Genomic DNA, 20,581 nt, shown 5'->3' on the forward strand with positions numbered 1-20,581 from the left:
AACAAGCTGGGTGCTCCTGCTTCTAAGCAGTTTATTGCTCGCTGGATTTGTAGTACAATTCAGCTTGCACATTCTGTGGCAGGCATGCCACAGCCAAAATCTGTAAATGCCCATTCCACAAGGAAGGTGGGCTCATCTTGGGCGGCTGCCCGAGGGGTCTCGGCTTTACAACTTTGCCGAGCAGCTACTTGGTCAGGGGCAAACACGTTTGCAAAATTCTACAAATTTGATACCCTGGCTGAGGAGGACCTGGAGTTCTCTCATTCGGTGCTGCAGAGTCATCCGCACTCTCCCGCCCGTTTGGGAGCTTTGGTATAATCCCCATGGTCCTTACGGAGTTCCCAGCATCCACTAGGACGTCAGAGAAAATAAGAATTTACTCACCGGTAATTCTATTTCTCGTAGTCCGTAGTGGATGCTGGGCGCCCATCCCAAGTGCGGTTTGTCTGCAATACTTGTAAATAGTTATTGTTAACTAAAGGGTTATTGTTGAGCCATCTGTTGAGAGGCTCAGTTGTCTTCATACTGTCAAACTGGATATAGTATCACGAGTTGTACGGTGTGATTGGTGTGGCTGGTAAGAGTCTTATCCGGGATTCAAAATCCTTCCTTATTATGTCTGCTCGTCCGGGCACGGTGTCCTAACTGAGGCTTGGAGGAGGGTCATAGTGGGAGGAGCCAGTGCACACCAGGTAGTCCTAAATCTTTCTAGAGTGCCCAGCCTCCTTCGGAGCCCGCTATTCCCCATGGTCCTTACGGAGTTCCCAGCATCCACTACGGACTACGAGAAATAGAATTACCGGTGAGTAAATTCTTATTTTTTCACCTAGTCCGTAGAGGATGCTGGGGACTCCATAAGGACCATGGGGTATAGAAGGGCTCCGCAGGAGACATGGGCACTATAAAGAACTTTTAGTATGGGTGTGCACTGGCTCCTCCCTCTATGCCCCTCCTCCAGACCTCAGTTAGAGAAACTGTGCCCAGAGGAGATGGACAATACGAGGAAAGGATTTTGTAAATCTAAGGGCAAGATTCATACCAGCCCACACCAATCATACCATATAACCTGGAAAATATGCAACCAGTTAACAGTATGAACAAAACAGTATCAGTCAAAGATCGATGCCAACTGTAACATAACCCTTATGTAAGCAACAACTATATACAAGTCTTGCAGAATAAGTCCGCACTGGGACGGGCGCCCAGCATCCTCTACGGACTAGGTGAAAAAGATTTACCGGTAGGTTTAAAATCTTATTTTCACTTACGTCCTAGAGGATGCTAGGGACTCCGTAAGGACCATGGTGTTTATACCAAAGCTCCCAACCGGGCGGGAGAGTGCGGATGACTCTGCAGCACCGACTGAGCAAACTCAAGGTCCTCCTCAGCCAGGGTATCAAACTTAGAATTTTGCAAAAGTGTTTGAACCCGACCAAGTAGCTGCCCGGCAAAGCTGTAATGCCGAGACGCCTCGGGCAGCCGCCCAAGAAGAGCCCACCTTCCTAGTGGAATGGGCCTTTACCGATTTAGGTAACGGCAATCCCGCCGTAGAATGAGCCTGCTGAATCGTGTTACAGATCCAGCGAGCAATAGTCTGCTTAGAAGCAGGAGCGTCAATCTTGTTGGCTACATACAGGACAAACAGAGCCTCTGTCTTCCTAATCTTAGCCGTCCTGGCCACATAAATTTTTAAGGCCCTGACTACATCCAAGGACTTGGAGCCCTCCAAGTCCCCCGAAGCCACAGGCACCACAATAGGTTGGTTCATATGAAACAAAGAAACCACCTTAGGTAAAAATTGAGGAAGAGTCCTCAACTCCGCTCTATCCACATGGAAAATCAAATAGGGGCTCTTGTGAGACAAGGCCGCCAATTCGGACACCCGCCTTGCAGATGCCAAGGCTAATAACATGACCACCTTCCACGTGAGAAATTTGAGTTCAACCTTTTGAAGAGGCTCGAAGCAGTGAGATTTCAGGAAACTTCACACCACGTTAAGGTCCCACGTTGCCACCGGGGGCACAAAAGGAGGCTGGATGTGCAGCACTCCCTTCACAAACGTCTAGGAGAGAAGCCAATTCCTTCTGAAAGAATATAGAGAGGGACGAAATCTGTACCTTAATGGAGCCTAACTTCAGGCCCATATCCACTCCTGTCTGTAGAAAGTGGAGAAATCGGCCCAGATGGAAATCTTCCGTAGGAGCATTCTTGGCTTCACACCAAGATACATACTTCCTCCAGATACGGTGATAATGCTTCGCCGTCACCTCCTTCCTAGCCTTTATCAGAGTAGGGATGACTTCCTCTGGAATACCTTTCCCAGCTAGGATTTGGTGTTCAACCGCCATGCCGTCAAACGCAACCGTGGTAAGTCGTGGAACACGCAAGGCCCCTGTTGAGAGGAAGAGGCCACGGATCTTCTGTGAGCAGATTCTGAAGATCTGAGTACCAGGCCCTTCGAGGCCAATCTGGAACAATGAGTATAGTCCGTACTCCTGTTTGTCTTACGATTCTCAATATTTTGGAGATGAGAGGATGAGGAGGGAACACATAGACCGACCGAAACACCCAAGGTGTCACCAGGGCATCTGTCGCTACTGCCTGAGGGTCCCTTGACCTGGCACAATACCTCCGATGCTTCTTGTTGAGGCGTGACGCCATCATGTCTATTTGAGGAACTCCCCAAAGGTTTGTTATTTCTGCAAAAACTTCTCGATGAAGTCCCCACTCTCCTGGATGGAGATCGTGTCTGCTGAGGAAGTCCTCTTCCCAGTTGTCTACTCCCGGAATGAAGACAGCTGACAGAGCGCTTACGTGATTTTCCGCCCAGCGAAGAATCCTGGTGGCTTCCGCCATCGCCACTCTGCTTCTTGTCCCACCTTGGCGGTTTACATGAGCCACGGCTGTGACGTTGTCTGATTGAATCAGAACCGGTAGGTCGCGAAGAAGATTCTCCGTTGTCGTAGGCCGTTGTATATGGCCCTCAATTCCAGTATGTTTATGTGTAGACAAGCCTCCTGGCTTGACCATAGTCCCTGAAAATTTCTTCCTTGTGTGACTGCTCCCCACCCCCTGGAGGCTCGCGTCCGTGGTCACCAGAACCCAGTCCTGAATGCCGAACCTGCGACCCTCTAGAAGGTGAGCACTCTGCAGCCACCACAGGAGAGACACCCTGGCCCTGGGGGACAGGGTTACTTTCTGATGTATTTGTAGATGGGATCCGGACCACTTGTCCAGAAGATCCCACTGAAAAGTCCTCGCATGAAACCTGCCGAAGGGGATGGCCTCGTAGGCCGCCACCATTTTTCCCAGAACTCGAGTGCATTGATGAACAGACACTCTTCTTGGTTTTAGCAGGTCTCTGACCATGTTTTGGAGATCCTGGGCTTTTTCCAACGGAAGAAAAACCCTCTTTTGTTCTGTGTCCAGAATCATGCCTAGGAATGACAGCCGATTCGTTGGAACCAATTGTGACTTTGGCAGATTGAGAATCCAACCGTGCTGTTGCAGCACCCTCAGAGAGAGCGACACGCTCTTCAGCAATCGATCTCTCGAACTCGCCTTTATCTGGAGATCGTCCAAGTATGGGATAATTGTGACTCCCTGCTTGCGCAGGAGCACCATCATTTCCGCCATTACCTTGGTGAAAATCCTCGGGGCCGTGGAAAGCCCAAACGGCAACGTTTGAAACTGGTAATGACAGTCCTGTACAGCGAATCTCAGGTACGCCTGATGAGGGGGATATATGGGGATATGAAGGTAAGCATCCTTTATGTCTAGTGACACCATAAAATCCCCCCCTTCCAGGCTGGATATCACAGCTCTGAGCGATTCCATCTTGAATTTGAACTTTTTCAAGTACAGGTTTAGGGATTTGAGATTTAAAATGGGTCTGACCGAACCATCCAGCTTCGGGACCATGAACAGGGTTGAATAGTATCCTTTTCCCTGTTGGACCAGGGGAACCTTGACAACCACTTGCTGTTGACACAGCTTTTGAAGTGCAGCTAACACCACTTCCCACTCTGGGGGTGAAGCTGGCAAAGCCGACTTGAAAATTTGCGAGGGGGCACTTCTTCGAATTCCAGCTTGTAGCCTTGGGAAACAATTTCTATCACCCAAGGATCCACGTCTGAAAGAACCCAGATCTGGCTGAAAAGTCGAAGGCGTGCCCCCACTGGCGCGGACTCCCTTAGGGGAGCCCTAGCGTTATGCGGTGGATTTTGTAGAAGCCGGGGAGGACTTCTGCTCCTGGGAACTAGCCGAAGCAGGCGTTCTCTTTCCTCTACCCTTACCTCTGGCAAGGAAGGAGGAGCCCCGACCTCTTCTGGACATATGCGACCGAAAGGACTGCATCTGAAACTGTGGAGTTTTCTTTTGCTGTTGGGGAACAAAAGGTAAAAAGGTAGACTTCTCCGCGATAGCTGTGGAAACTAGGTCCGTGAGCCCTTCCCCAAACAACACTTCACCCTTGTAAGGTAAAACCTCCATATGCTTCTTTGAGTCTGCATCACCTGTCCATTGGCGGGTACATAGAGCTCGTCTCGCAGAAATAGCCATGGCATTGGCCCTGTGACAATGCTAAATTCCTTTGTCGTATAAACAACCCTTTATGAAGCTAAGAACACTGTACGCTGTTTACTTAAGAAGTACCGTAATGGTACGCTATCTGCGTAGCGATCGCTCAGCCGTAGGCGAGACGCTCAAGCGTCACGTTCGCTCACGGCCCAGTGATCACAGGACACGTTATTGGTTATGTCTAGGGGAATGATTCGCTGTAGCGTAGCATACGCTCGAGACCACGAGGAGGTCACCAGCGATGCAGACGCTTACAACACTATACCTTTATGTTAAAACCTTATACCAATGAAATACACTGAATACCTTAATGTGAGTACAGGGTGTAAGTGCAACCTTGTGTAACCTGACTATCTACAAAGCTGCATGAGCGTCACCGACGCTCAAATGAACACTTATCACTATAGAAAATACACAGATGCTGGTTTAGGTTCCAAGGCCTATTAACTGTATTATATCTAATATACTTGTAAAAGGGGATAACAGTACAAATGATACACTACAATATAACAAAGACTTCCTAACCAGATAACTACACAAGAAATACAATACAATACAATTACTATTTATGGGAAAATGGAAGGGGAAGAGAAGAAGAGAGAGATAGAGAGAAATGGCTCATGATAACATTAAATAAGAGACAACATGGTTGCAGATAAAACTACACATGTGAGAGACAATCGCTGCGCAGTTAGTCAATGCTGAATACAGCATGGGATGGAAGCTAGACTCCATTTTGAGAAACCTCCACTTGATTCCAAAGACCACACCACATGGCTGAAAGGGGGAGGGGAAGACATCCAGCAGCAGCCATTTTAGATTTGCAGGTCCAAACACATGGCACTCTATACTAAACCACAATCACATAGCAGAAAACACAAGACTCCATTTTCTTCCAAAATGTCCAAGCCTCAAAACAATGCATATGTTCTGATTTTACAATTCCAAACCATCTAAAACACCTTTCACAATGTAATCCAACTTCCTAGAACCATCTCATAATTTCACATCCCAAACAACTTCAGTATCTCAATAACCAGAGCATATGAGTTATCACAAGACCAGACCACCAGGTACTCACAAGTATCAGCCTGCCATTGCTACCAGCACATATTCAAAAGTACTGCATGGTGGTATTTATGATTAACAAGATCCCAGCTACCATCACAGATTCCACAGGGCACCAACACTAACACCCAACAATCATCACAGCCAAGTTACAATATCCTATTTAAACCAGAAAGCAATATGTCTATATTTCCTTCTATAGCCATGTGATTATATACTTAGCCTTTAGTTTGGAAGATGTCCTGGGGATTCAGCCGCCATGCTGCTTGGTGCCAGGTAGCTGTGTGTGTGTCTGTGAGTGTAGCTACATTACATCTGTTCTCTGAGGCCACACCTGACCACTACCTTCCTGTTTGACCAGTACCTGGGGGAGGGGTCTTTCTTTCTCCTTTGTATTGAGTCACCATTCTCTTTATATATGCTAATCAGGTTCAGCCCTGAAAACTTAGTAAAAGGTTGTTTTGAGCATCCATTATTCTAACAATATGATCTTAGCTTTTATACATATAATCATATCTATCCGCTGCAATGTCCCACAACAACACAACAGGCCTCAAACTAACCCACACCTGATTCTGCTTGCTTCAATACCAAACATGATGTGTTTATCTGGTTCGGTTCGAATGATACACATCCATGACATTAATTCATTAGCCAATTCTAAATCTCCTTGGTGTCTGGTGCTGTTCATTATTATAACCATGTACTGTATGAAACAAGTGCCGAATCCATCTCTGTGCCATGTCCGAGCAAATGCGTGTGTTTCCATATATTGCTGTGCTCGCTGCGCATATTTGCAAGTATAGCGACTTATATGTGTGCAGTTTATATGGTCTCTCTATGTAATATTTTTGACTTTGACAGTCCACCCTTTGGCAGTCACCAATAACTGCCACTTCCTAAAACATTTCAAAAAGAGAAAAATATATGTCAGGGGTTAATACATTTCAATGGTTGGGTAAGGGAGGAGAGAGGAGAAGGTGTGAAGAGGGTATGACCTAGTGAGATAGCAGAAGCATGTGTGTATGAATCCATGTTTGGGGGGGTCATGTATCATCGTGCCGTACGTGTTGTACATCAAGCTTCGAGGTATTGCGAAGTATACATTTGAATTCCTTCTTATCCCGTACTAAGGGTCTGTGGATGGGCTGTCAAACTCTACCGAGCTCATTTCGGCTGTGGTTGTAACAAAATGGGGATGCACATTTTAATTGGTGATACATGAATGGGGGAGGTATGTGGTTGCTGATATCTGTGCCTGTATTCCCTATCGTCTATGTGTGTTATTACCTGAGGGTTGTAGAGATGAAGATAAAGAACACTTATGGAAAATGCAATGATATTCTATGTCAGGGAAATGTACATCTGTCGTTGAGGTTGTGTTCGGTATCTGTTGAGAGTCGTCTTCTTTGCGCTGTATTGCTCCTTAGGCATGAGCAAATAGCTTTGTCTGAGCCATCAGATTTACAAAAATGTTGGGCTAGCGTGAGTTTAAAGATACTAGGGAAACTGGGGATCCATGGCAAAGTTCATCAAGTGTCCATATTTAAAGTTGTCAAATCTTCTTCTTTGGTGCTTGTCTGTTGTCTGTATACATCTCGTCTCGTCAGCTTCCTCGTCCAAGGGGGTCTTTGTATCTGGGAGAAAAGCAGAAAAACAGGTGAAAGAAACGGACCGTATAATCGCATTTTCATCACATTCTGGTTTCTATCATTGGGTCATAAATCAAATCCAGGTTAATTACAGTTTCCTCACTCCTCAAGCTCATCACTTTTGTACTTTGTTTGCACCTCATTAAAGCCTGCCCGCATCTAAATATCAATCCAATCGATATAACGACACCTAAGATACATAGTAGAAACTTTCCAACATCCATTATGACTCCTTGAGCCCACTCTCCTAAACCGGAGAACCAATTTCGCGGGTTCAACCATGACACCCAACCAGTCAGCTCATTACCTACAGCAGCAAGGGTGAGATTGTGTTTTCGACGAAATTCCCACTTCAATTGGAGAATATCGTCCATCTTTTGGTCTATGACCTCTACCGGATCCTCGGTGCTATTTGTGATATACGTGCAACACTTTATGCCGTACTGTGTTGCCAATGTAACACAATATCCGCCTGTTACTGCTGTAAGATAATTAAGAACCATCCTATGCTGAACTAGTTCTGTTTTATAAGCTTGAAGTTCTCTTCCAGTGTATCTAAACGTGTCATCATACATTTCAGTGATATTATCTAACAAATTGGCGAGTGCGGAAATGTATCTATAATTCATCACTCCCCGAGCGGTACGAGTGAAATCTAACGCTACCAGAACCTGAATCCCGGTGGATTCATGGATAAGATCAGAGGCCGGATGCTCTAACCTTTCTGACAGTTGTCTTTTAACTCGGTGCTCGTAATGAGTGTGAGTATAAGGAGCTTGGGCACCACGGTGTATGTCCTTCATTTTGTCATGTGTAACAGTCATCACTTCAGGCAATACTTTTCCAATATAACACAATCCTTCAGAGTTTGGGGCAAGCCATTTGTACGCCTTTCTCCCGCATATGAAATATGCATCATCGGGGAGAACATAAGGGACGGAGAAGGACATGACCATGTTACAAACCTTCCAGGTGAAATCTCCTGACCCTAATTCTTCCAACTGCTTAATGCACGTATCGGTTTGTACGATATGTGCGCAGTATCCTGGTGATACCTCTCCAACTCTAGTAATCTTATTCCCTAAGGTATATCGATACCGGAAAGATTTTCCTCTACTGGCTATGTGGCGTACGAGCTCTGTATCTGTAGGCATTCTATCTGCTCTGTGTGAAAAGGTCATGGTAAGGTTGCTCCATGACACTTCCCAATTTCCCGGTTTTCTGGGATTGGAGATGTTAAAACATATGAGGGACCTATCCACATGGTATTGGTGGAGCTTCAAACTAGGAGGGCTGGAGATATTAAACCTCCTGTCCACCGGTCTCCCACCACTTAGCTCAAGTACCTCCCCTAATGTTAAAGGAAATGGTACTAGCCCTGATTTACTATGACCCTGAGGTACTTGAGAGCATACCCAACAATCAGTTTTATTTAACACACTACCCACTAAGGAGTGATAGTCACTCAATGGATGCCGGTCCATATGGATATTAAGACTGGATTGGCATTTCTTTATGCATCCATCTTCAACCATTGTCACAGAGCCTACAGATACAGTTTTTCTTTTTGAACTAACAATCCTTCAAAGAAAATGTTTACAGATAACATGGTTGTTAGATCGTGCCCGGTACTCGCCTTTGCTTGGTGATTGGGTTGCTATTGGAAATTTACACCTCCGTCTCAGTCATCAGGACCTTTCTGGATCCTTTCTCGACCTCACTGGTACTCTCACCGAAACAGACTGCTCTGGTCAACATCATGGTTAACGGGAAAATCCATATCACAGTCTCTTGGGGCAAGTCCATCTTACAGGAGGAGAAAAGAAGAAATTTGTAAAGGGGGTATAAGAAAACAGTTTGAGGGGGAGAGAACTTGTTACGATAATAAGTTCTCTCGTCTTGTTGTTCTTCTTGTTCTGCTGTCCTCTCAAAGGTGCTGTCTCTCAGTCTTCCAAACGAACATTCTGGTGATGCAATATTCCTTCCTAACCGGCGATCTTTCTGTAAGGAGAAAAAATCTGGCATTACCATTGGTCCAACTGAGGGATGACATACCATCTTTAAACCATGGAAACATGAGTGGGAAGAGAGAGACAACAAAAAAACAAAAGAGATAGAGAACAATTCATGTGCATATATACATTACATAACTCGACAATAACCACCAATGAGAAAAGAGAAACAAAACATTTTTAAACATTGTCAACATTAAGAAAACATTGTTAGCATTAGAAAAACATTGTCAGACTTATTAGGCTGTCGTATCTACGTGTCTAATGGTTTCCTTGAGCAGTCCCTCCCCACCAGCACTTGCATTATTCCACTGTCTGTATCTGGCCAGAATACATTGTGGTGGATAGGTCATGCTGGGGTTTGGTAGACTTCTGCAAGGACCAAGCGAATATGCAATGTTTGAATTCTTACCAATAATCGTCAGAGATGGGGATAGAGAGAGAAAGAAAAAACATTTTTCACAAATACATTTACAACGTTTAACCTGGTCATTCCTGTGTCTTCAGTGAATGACCTCCCAATTTATTAACCGTTACCTCAGGCTTGCCTCCATTCCTAATAATCACCTTTCCTAACTATATATTATGGGTGTGGCCCAAAATTCTTCCTATATGATCCCTGCTTGTAATTTGGTGTGTCATAACTTTTGCTCATTTTCATGTCTAGGGGGTCTAACTTTATGTGGGTTATTGCAGTTCTCTTTTGCACAGATCACAACTCCTTAAGTTCCTCCATGTGCCAATGGCCTGGGGTTTTGGTTGATTTGATGCCTCCTCAAACGTTTGGATGCTCATCACCCTCAACCGCTTTCCCTGTACCTACCTGGTTCCTTGGATACCATGATTATGTCGTTGTCTAGGGAGTTGATATGCCTTCTGTGAATCTTTGATCATACAGTTAGATCTTTCCTAGGATCTGGGTAATCAGACATGATTGATCTCAATTCTGTCCGGGACCAGGGATGGCGCATTGCACTGTCCTTGACGGGAATGATTCCCTGATCGTCAGTCTTCCCATTGGGGACTGTGATCACCCTGACAGGACTAAACTCAATTACATCACCTTGTTTTGGTCTTACAATATGGGGTACATTTGTTTGTGCGTGATATAAAACATTGTACGTACCTGTGGACACGACCTCACCTGACCCTCCGTTAGGGGGTTTGATTATTGCCTTTACCAATTTGGTCGCGTCCACCTGGATGTCTTGTAGGATGGCTTCTTTAAGAGGTGCCGACATCGTTCTGGGCTCACTTTCTTGTTGGTAATCCTGAGGGAAGTTTAACATGGGGTGCGACTTGCACAGGTTAACATTTGTAATTTTTACACTTTCATTTTCATAAACATTATTACATTTAACACTTTCATTCTTAATACAGTTACTAAGTGCATTTTTATCGTACAACATTGTGCCATTTCTCTGCAACCATAATCCTCTTCAATGCCATGTCTCTCCTCTCAAGATGAAAGTTAGATATGTAAGTTACATTTCTTTGCATTTCACTTTCCTGTTGCCATAACTGCAAACAATCATCATGTTTAACTCGTTGTTTCCAGGATTTTATGAGACTGATCCTTTGCCTTAAATTATGCAACACCTCTAAGTCAAAACTACCTATCCCGGGAAATGGTGCCTTATCCCCCGCAGTCATTCGTGTCCATTCATCACAAAAGGTCTCAGTGTGGGGACCATATTTCCCCCACATTACTAACCGAGCAGACCCTCGGGGTCTGCAAGCCTCTGGAGTCTGAATCCTGACCTCCGACCGTCTCTGTGTTGTGCACTTGGCTGCCATTGTGGACCTTTTTAACACAGAAAAACTTCCTAAAATGCACCAAACACAGAACTTCGTTGGAAATCCTTAAAGCTCTTCCACTGAACTTCTTCTGCTCCGGGTATCTCCGGTCCGCCTTCTAGCAGACACGTGTAGCCGTTGCAGGCCCTATCTCTAGAGATTTTCCTGAGAAAATTCCCTTCCTTTTTCTTTACACAAATCACGCTTGCATGTGCTCCCTACAACACGTATGAGGGCATGATTTACGCATGGATATACGACCTCATATCACGTTGCGTTATTGGTCACACATACAACCGTGCGGTCCAATCGTACCACTTATAGACACTTGTTGCCCATAAATGGTAGGATCATTGGAGTCTCCCTACTGTGCTCCAAAACAGCCAGAGCGTAATACAACGAAAACTTTATCACACTCTGTTGCACGTTTTCACTCAGATCGTGCTCATCACGTTCCACATAGATCACAAAGTTCACAAAGTCCACAAAGCGGAATTCAATACCGTTTTATCACATAGATCACAAAGTCCACAAAGCGGGATTCAATACACTCATACCGTTTTCAACCCACTATCATTCTTATAGTTTTCTGATCAGAAAAATCATTTCCCGTAGTCTGATAGCTCTCCCCAGAGGCGTTACAGTAAAGTAAGGTATTTAAACTAAATTTTGGAAACTGAACAAATGTGTGCTATTGTCTTGTGGCTTCTGTATCGCCTTACTATAAGCGATATTTCACTATATAAACGCTTACCAAACACCACACAGTATCTTCTATGCTGTGTGCTTGTTTTTTCTCAGCACGTTATCAATGCAAATGGCAAACAGGAAGGTGAGATGTGAAACTTACACAGATGAAAATGCAATTCTAAATTTAATCTAATAACATACATTGATGTAAGCACACGCATATAGATATTACATATAAGTACCAATCACTATTACTTATGATTGACTATGATATAGATTAAATAAATGCATTAAAAAAAACTCATTAAATGATGATTTCTTTTTGACAGTGGATGGCTGATTGTTTCCTGAGTCAACTGAAAACCAGCCGCTCAGAAAAAAAAAAAATTGACCTTCCCAAAATGGCCGCTGCTCCTCCCCCTTCCACCTCCATGAGGGTCACACAAAATGGTGGACAGACCATGCGGCCTCTTGTCACAAAGAAAGTCATCATTCAAAACTCCTAAAGTTATTCTAGGCCTGAGTGTGTAGTTGGCACCAAATTGAAATAAAAACCAGATTTTCAAAGACAATAGCGTACTGTTCTTACCTCCGGTTACCGGGTTCCTTCAGCACTCTTTATCTAAGCGAAGCAGACGCTTATCCCGTCAGCACTGTGAGACAACCTCCCACCCTTTGCTGGAGGGATAATGTCTGCTGATCTACCTAGTGCAGATATGAGAAGTATAGGACGAGCCCAATTGACAATGCTAAATTCCTTTGTCGTATAAACAACCCTTTATGAAGCTAAGAACACTGTACGCTGTTTACTTAAGAAGTACCGTAATGGTACGCTATCTGCGTAGCGATCGCTCAGCCGTAGGCGAGACGCTCAAGCGTCACGTTCGCTCACGGCCCAGTGATCACAGGACACGTTATTGGTTATGTCTAGGGGAATGATTCGCTGTAGCGTAGCATACGCTCGAGACCACGAGGAGGTCACCAGCGATGCAGACGCTTACAACACTATACCTTTATGTTAAAACCTTATACCAATGAAATACACTGAATACCTTAATGTGAGTACAGGGTGTAAGTGCAACCTTGTGTAACCTGACTATCTACAAAGCTGCATGAGCGTCACCGACGCTCAAATGAACACTTATCACTATAGAAAATACACAGATGCTGGTTTAGGTTCCAAGGCCTATTAACTGTATTATATCTAATATACTTGTAAAAGGGGATAACAGTACAAATGATACACTACAATATAACAAAGACTTCCTAACCAGATAACTACACAAGAAATACAATACAATACAATTACTATTTATGGGAAAATGGAAGGGGAAGAGAAGAAGAGAGAGATAGAGAGAAATGGCTCATGATAACATTAAATAAGAGACAACATGGTTGCAGATAAAACTACACATGTGAGAGACAATCGCTGCGCAGTTAGTCAATGCTGAATACAGCATGGGATGGAAGCTAGACTCCATTTTGAGAAACCTCCACTTGATTCCAAAGACCACACCACATGGCTGAAAGGGGGAGGGGAAGACATCCAGCAGCAGCCATTTTAGATTTGCAGGTCCAAACACATGGCACTCTATACTAAACCACAATCACATAGCAGAAAACACAAGACTCCATTTTCTTCCAAAATGTCCAAGCCTCAAAACAATGCATATGTTCTGATTTTACAATTCCAAACCATCTAAAACACCTTTCACAATGTAATCCAACTTCCTAGAACCATCTCATAATTTCACATCCCAAACAACTTCAGTATCTCAATAACCAGAGCATATGAGTTATCACAAGACCAGACCACCAGGTACTCACAAGTATCAGCCTGCCATTGCTACCAGCACATATTCAAAAGTACTGCATGGTGGTATTTATGATTAACAAGATCCCAGCTACCATCACAGATTCCACAGGGCACCAACACTAACACCCAACAATCATCACAGCCAAGTTACAATATCCTATTTAAACCAGAAAGCAATATGTCTATATTTCCTTCTATAGCCATGTGATTATATACTTAGCCTTTAGTTTGGAAGATGTCCTGGGGATTCAGCCGCCATGCTGCTTGGTGCCAGGTAGCTGTGTGTGTGTCTGTGAGTGTAGCTACATTACATCTGTTCTCTGAGGCCACACCTGACCACTACCTTCCTGTTTGACCAGTACCTGGGGGAGGGGTCTTTCTTTCTCCTTTGTATTGAGTCACCATTCTCTTTATATATGCTAATCAGGTTCAGCCCTGAAAACTTAGTAAAAGGTTGTTTTGAGCATCCATTATTCTAACAATATGATCTTAGCTTTTATACATATAATCATATCTATCCGCTGCAATGTCCCACAACAACACAACAGGCCTCAAACTAACCCACACCTGATTCTGCTTGCTTCAATACCAAACATGATGTGTTTATCTGGTTCGGTTCGAATGATACACATCCATGACATTAATTCATTAGCCAATTCTAAATCTCCTTGGTGTCTGGTGCTGTTCATTATTATAACCATGTACTGTATGAAACAAGTGCCGAATCCATCTCTGTGCCATGTCCGAGCAAATGCGTGTGTTTCCATATATTGCTGTGCTCGCTGCGCATATTTGCAAGTATAGCGACTTATATGTGTGCAGTTTATATGGTCTCTCTATGTAATATTTTTGACTTTGACACCTGGAACCCAGCAGCCCAACGTCTCTTTGAGCGTCCCTCATATATAAGACTGCGTCTTTAATGTGGGCTAAGGTTAATAAAATAGTATCCCTGTCTAGGGTATCAAGGTCAGCTGACAAGGTATCTGTCCACGCTGCAACTGCGCTACAAACCCATGCCGATGCAACTGCCGGTCTGAGCAAAGCACCTTCAAAGTAGTCTCCTGTCTGCGATCAGCAGGATCCTTGAGGGCTGCCATGTCCGGAGATGGCAGCGCCACCTTTTTAGACAAAAAGCCTTATCCACCCTGGGAGAGGATTCCCAACGTACCCTGTCCTGTGCAGGTAAAGGATACGCCATAAGCGCCCTTTTGGGAATCTGCAGTTTTTTATCTGGAGTTTCCCAAGCTTTTTCAAGTAACTCGTTAAGCTCATGGGATGGGGGAAAAGTTACCTCAGGCTTCGTTTCCTTATACATGCGCTCCCTCATGTCAGGGACAGAGGGGTCATCAGTGATATGTAAAACATCTTTTATTGCAATAATCATACACTAAATACTTTTTGCCACCCTTGGGTGCAATTTTGCATCATCGTAGTCGACACTGGAGTCAGAATCCGTGTCGGTACCTGTGTCAACCAATTGTAGGGGACGTTTTTGAGACCCTGCAGGGCCCTGTGACCTAGTGCAATCCGTGGATTGACTCCCTGTTTTCTCCCTGGACTCTGCTTTGTCCAGTCTTTTATGTAAAGAGGCCACACTTGCATTCAACATATGCCACATGTCCATCCAATCATGTGTCGGCGTTGCCGACGGAGACACACCACACATCTGCTCCACCTCCTCCTTAGACAAGCCTTCCACTTCAAACATGCCGACACGCACGTACCGACACCCCACACACACAGGGATATATCTAAAAGGGGACAATTTCCCAACAAGGCCCTTTGGAGAGACAGAGAGTATGCCAGCACACACCCAGCGCCAACTGACACTGGAATAAATCCCAGACAGCGCTTTTATATTATATAATCAATGTTATACACTCACTGCGCCAATAAATGTGCCCCCCCCCCTCTTTCCAGCCCTCTGTCACCGAGTTCAGCAGGGGAGAGTCCGGGGAGCCAGCTTCTCTGCCGAGTTCTGAGGAGAAAATGGCGCTGGTTAGTGCTGAGGGATCAAGCTCCGCCCCCTCCAGCGGCGGGCTTCGGTCCCGCTTCAATATTCAAAAAATGGCGGGGGTCTCTACATTTACTGCCTCCGCAGCTTAATGCCCCTATTAAAGCCAGGTCAGAGGTTTATTGCAGCCCAGGGCGCCCCCCTTGCACCCTGCACCCATCAGTGCCCTCAGTGTGTGTAACGTGTGGGAACCTCAGTGAAGATCCGCTGTCTTCTGCCGCCTTGAAGTCTTCATTTCTTCTCATACTCACCCGGCTTCTATCTTCCAGCTCTGCAAGGAGGACGGCGGCGCGGCTCTGGGACGAACGGCGGGGGGGACCCGCGTTCCGACTCTCTCTGGAGCTAATGGTGTCCAGTAGCCTAAGAAGCAGAGGCTATCACTGAAGTAGGTCTGCTTCTCTCTCCTCAGTCCCACGATGCAGGGAGCCTGTTGCCTGCAGTGCTCCCTGAAAATAAAAAACCTAACAAAATTCTTTTCAGAGAAACTCAGGAGAGCTCCCCTGTAATGCACCCTATCTCCTCTGGGCACAAAATATAACTGAGGTCTGGAGGAGGGGCATAGAGGGAGGAGCCAGTGCACACCCATACTAAAAGTTCTTTATAGTGCCCATGTCTCCTGCGGAGCCCGTCTATACCCCATGGTCCTTACGGAGTCCCCAGCATCCTCTAGGACGTAAGTGAAACAGGGAATCCATCTTTCGCAGATCGTTCGACCTCTTCATGTAGATACAGAGAGCCCGTACAATGTCCAGAGCCCTAGAGCCAGAAGAGGCAGGTGAAAACACCGGAACCACAATGGGTTGATTAATATGGAAGGCGGACACCACCTTAGGCAGGAAAGCATGTTTAGTGCGTAATTCAGCCCTGTCGGCATGGAAGATGAGGTAAGGAGGTTTGCAGTATAAGACTCCCAGTTTTGACACCCTTCGAGCCGATGCCAAAGCAAGGAGGGTGGCTGTTTTCCGAAAAACGAACACTGGAGGAAGTCCAGGACAAGAGCCAAGTTCCAAGGAGCAGTCGGTGCAGTAAATGAGAGTTAGATACGTAACACCCCCTGCAAAAATTTGGATGTCTGGCAGCAAGGCCAAACGTTGTTGGACGAATATGGACAGGGACAAAATCTGAACCTTTAGAGACCCTAACCGCAATCCGGCATCAAAACCCGTCTGCAGGAACGGTAAGACACCACCCAACCGGAAAACAGTAGATGGATAACCTTTTCGCTCACACCAGACCACATAAGCCTTCCAAATGCGGTGGTAATGTTTGGAAGTGAACTTTTTTCTAGCGTGAAGCATGGTAGGAATCACCGAGTGCGTTATACCCTTCCTAGCTAGTAATGCTTTTTCAACAGCCATGCTGTCAAACGTAGCCGCCTTAAGTGTGAAGAAACGAAAGGACTTTGCTGAAGAAGATCATCCTGAAGGGGCAGGGGCCATGGGTTGTCGACAAGAAGATCATACAGGTCGGCATACCACCCCCTGCGAGGCGAATCCGGAGTGATGAGAATTGTCAACACACCCTCTTGTTTTATTTGCTTCAGTACCCGAGGAAGCAGAGGGAAGGGAGGAAATATGTAGATCATCAAGAACCCCAAATGTGTAGTCAGTGTGTCCACTGCCACTGCGGCCGGATGCTGCATCCGTGAACAATATCAATTGAGTTTGTTGTTGTTGCGAGACATCATCAAATAGATCTGTTGTCCCCCACCGAGCGATGATCTATTGGAACACCTGAGGGTGGAGACCCCATTCTCTGAGGTCTAGATCCTGTCTGCTTAAATAATCCGCCTCCCAATTGCAGACTCCGGGGATGAATATCACAGAGATTGCGGAGGCGTACTTCTCTGCCCATTGCAGGATCCTGGTTACCTCCCTCATGGCCGCCCTGCTCTTCGTTCCGTCCTGGCGGTTGATGTAAGCCACAGCTGTGGCATTGTCCGACTGTACTTGAACAGGGTGGCCCTGCAGTAACGGGAAAGCCTGACAGAGGGCGTTGAAGATTGCCCTCAACTCCAGAATATTGATTGGGAAAGCAGCTTCTGTGCTGGACCAACGACCCTTAAAATGAGAACCCTGGGTCACCGCCCCACAACCCCTGAGGCTTGCATTTGTGGTTAGGAGGATCCAGCTTCTCATGCTGAAGGACCGACCCGCCAGCAAGTGCATGCTCTGTAGTTACCACAGGAGCGACAGGCGAGTGAGGAGACAGGTGGATTATCTGATGCATATGTAGATGCGAACCCCGTCCATTTGGAGAGTAGATCCAACTGAAATGGGCGGGAATGAAAACTTCTGTACTAAATAGCTTAGAAGGAAGCTACCGTCTTGCCTAAGAGACGGATGCAGAGATGTATGGAAACTTGACGAGGTTGTAGGACCAACCAGACCATAGTCTGAATTGCCTGGGCTTTGTCCAGGCGCAGGAAAACCCATTGCGACACAGTGTCGAGGATCATCCCCAGGAACTGTAGCCTTTGAGTGGGTTCCAGTTGAGACTTTTGAAAGTCGAGAATACACCTGTAGTGGATGAGTAGATTCTGAGTGAGCGATATGCTGTGGAGTAACCGTTCCCTGGACGGTGCTTATATGAGGAGGTTGTCCAGGTAAGGTACAACATTCACTCCCTGTAAATGGAGCTGTGACATTATTTCCATCATGACCTTTGTGAAGACCCTGGGTGCTGACAAGAGACCAAAGGGAAGGGCCTGGAATAGATACTGGGCTTCCCTGAGGGCAAAACGAAGGTAATCCTGATGTGGAGGGCAGATAGAGATATGGAGGTAGGCATCCTTGATATCCAAGGATATCAAAAACTCTTGTTCCTCCAAACCTGCAATTACTGCCAGCAGTGACTCCATCTTGAATTTGAAAACCCTGGCGATACGGATTCAGGGATTTCAGATTCAGGATAGGCCTGACTGAGCCGTCCGTCTTGGGCACCACAAACAAATTTGAATAGAAGTCTTTGTTGCGGTGGTGAGGTGGCACTGGAACCACCACTGCCTGATCCAGGAGCCTTTGAATGGCTTGCTGTAGAATTACCTGTTTTTCTTTTAAAACTAGCAAACCGGAGGTGAAGAATCTGTTCAGAGAAACAGTTTCGAAGTCGATCTTGTATCCCTGCCGAATGAGATCCTTGACCCAGGCGTCTTGGCAGGTGCCCTCCCAGACATGACTGAAGTCCCTGAGACGAGCTCCTACCTTGGAATCTTCCTGGTAGGAGAGAAGACCGTCATGCAGTGCGCTTGGCAGCGGTCTTCTGTTCCGATGGAGCAGCAGCGGTTGTTTTGCATCCTCTACCTCTGGTACCACGAGAGGCATGAGATCCACCTCTGGCTTTGCCACGAAATCTTGAGGGCCCTGAATAAGTATGGTGAGGAGTCGGGGCTGCAGAGGGAAGATAAGTGGATTTTTCTCCTGTAGCTTTAGATATCCACTTATCCAATTCGTCTCCAAAAAGAGCATCGCCCGTGTAGGGGAGACTTTCAACCCCTCTTTTCGATTCTGCATCCACAGACCACTGTCGGAGCCACAATGCTCAGCGTGCCGACACTGACATATCCAAAATCCTGGAATTGAGCAGGCCGATCTCTCTGAAGGCCTCACAGAGATACACTGACGATTCCTGGATGTGTTGTGACAAGGTGATTAACTCATCTTGGGACATATCACCCTGAATGCCAGAAGCAAGCTTCTGCGCCCATACCTCTATGGCCCTATTAACCCAGCAGCCAACTATTACAGGGCGTAGTGACCCCTGCTGCTGTGTACATATATTTTCGGGTGTGTTATCCAACTAATGGTCAGACGGATCCGTCAGTGAAGTAGCCCCTGGTACCAGAAGTACAATTTTCTTTGACAATCTGGATACTGGTGGATCCACCTGAGGAGATTTTTCCCAATGCTTTCTATTATCCGGAGGGAAAGGAAAAGAAGTAAGAATACGTTTAGGTATCTGGAACTTCTTGTCAGTGTGTACTCAGGCTTCTTGAAATTGGCTGTCCAATTCCATTGATATAGGAAAGGTTACCAGTGATTTTTGCTTTTTACCAAAAAAAGAAGGCAGAGCAGGTTCTGCCTCTTTATCTGGGAGGTTTAAGACATCCCTAACCACCTGTATAAGAGCATCCACCCCCTGAGAGGAAGTATCAGAATCTTCAATGTGTGATTCTTAAGGGGGGTACACACGGAGAGATCCGTGTTTAAAATCTAAGCAATCTGACTAGATTGCTTAGATTTTAAGCACGGATCTGCCATGTGTATGTCCCCCAACGATAGCGATGTGCAGCCCCGTGCATCGCTATCGCCGGTGCTAGATTGAGCCTGCATGCAGGCTCAATCTAGCGAGTCGCTCACTTCAGCGCTGTGTGAAGTGAGCGCCCCCCCGTTGTCATCCCCCCTTGCTCAGCACATCGCGCTGTGCAGGGTGGGGGGAGAGATGTGTGCTTAGCGGTCTGTGTTAAGATCGTTCAGCACACATCTCTCCCGTCAGTACCCCCCTTTACTCAGTTTCCCCAAACTCATCTTTCTCTAGGGCCAGCATGTCGTCATCGTCTGATGCACCAAATTGCAAGTCCATAGAGAGTAAGTGCTTCTTTGACACAGGTTGAGCCGGGTGAGGTGAGCTGTGTTGTGAACCCATAATGGTTACTAAAGAATCAACAGACTTCTTAAGTGCCCGGGCCCATCCGGGCTCCAAGGCTTGTATGGGGGGCGGGGGGGGCTGCTGTGGGCGCTCCGCTGCCGCTGACCCTGGAGACCCGGCTAGGTGTCCGGACCCCAGCAACCAGGGATCCGGACACCTACCACTAAAGGTGGGGCCGCATCCTCCCCAAAGGTTTACACGTTGCCAGTAGACAGTGGCCTACTGTCTACCTGTGAAGAAAAGACTTTAAAATAAACATAAATTAAAGAAAAATCTCTGGATCCCTCTAGAGTGTGACCAGCGG

General features: G+C 46.0%; 1 long non-coding RNA gene across 1 annotated transcript in view; it reads left to right on the forward strand.

Moving 5' to 3' along the window:
• LOC134928253 (uncharacterized) overlaps nt 1-12,329 on the forward strand; it is an 85,544-nt gene extending 73,215 nt beyond the window's left edge. The window contains exon 3 of the long non-coding RNA XR_010177871.1: nt 12,127-12,329. This is a non-coding gene — a long non-coding RNA (uncharacterized LOC134928253). The remainder of the gene's footprint in view (nt 1-12,126) is intronic.
• The last annotated feature ends 8,252 nt before the right edge of the window (nt 12,330-20,581 follow it).

Source organism: Pseudophryne corroboree, chromosome 5 (assembly GCF_028390025.1).
Source record: "Pseudophryne corroboree isolate aPseCor3 chromosome 5, aPseCor3.hap2, whole genome shotgun sequence".
Taxonomy (NCBI): domain Eukaryota; kingdom Metazoa; phylum Chordata; class Amphibia; order Anura; family Myobatrachidae; genus Pseudophryne; species Pseudophryne corroboree.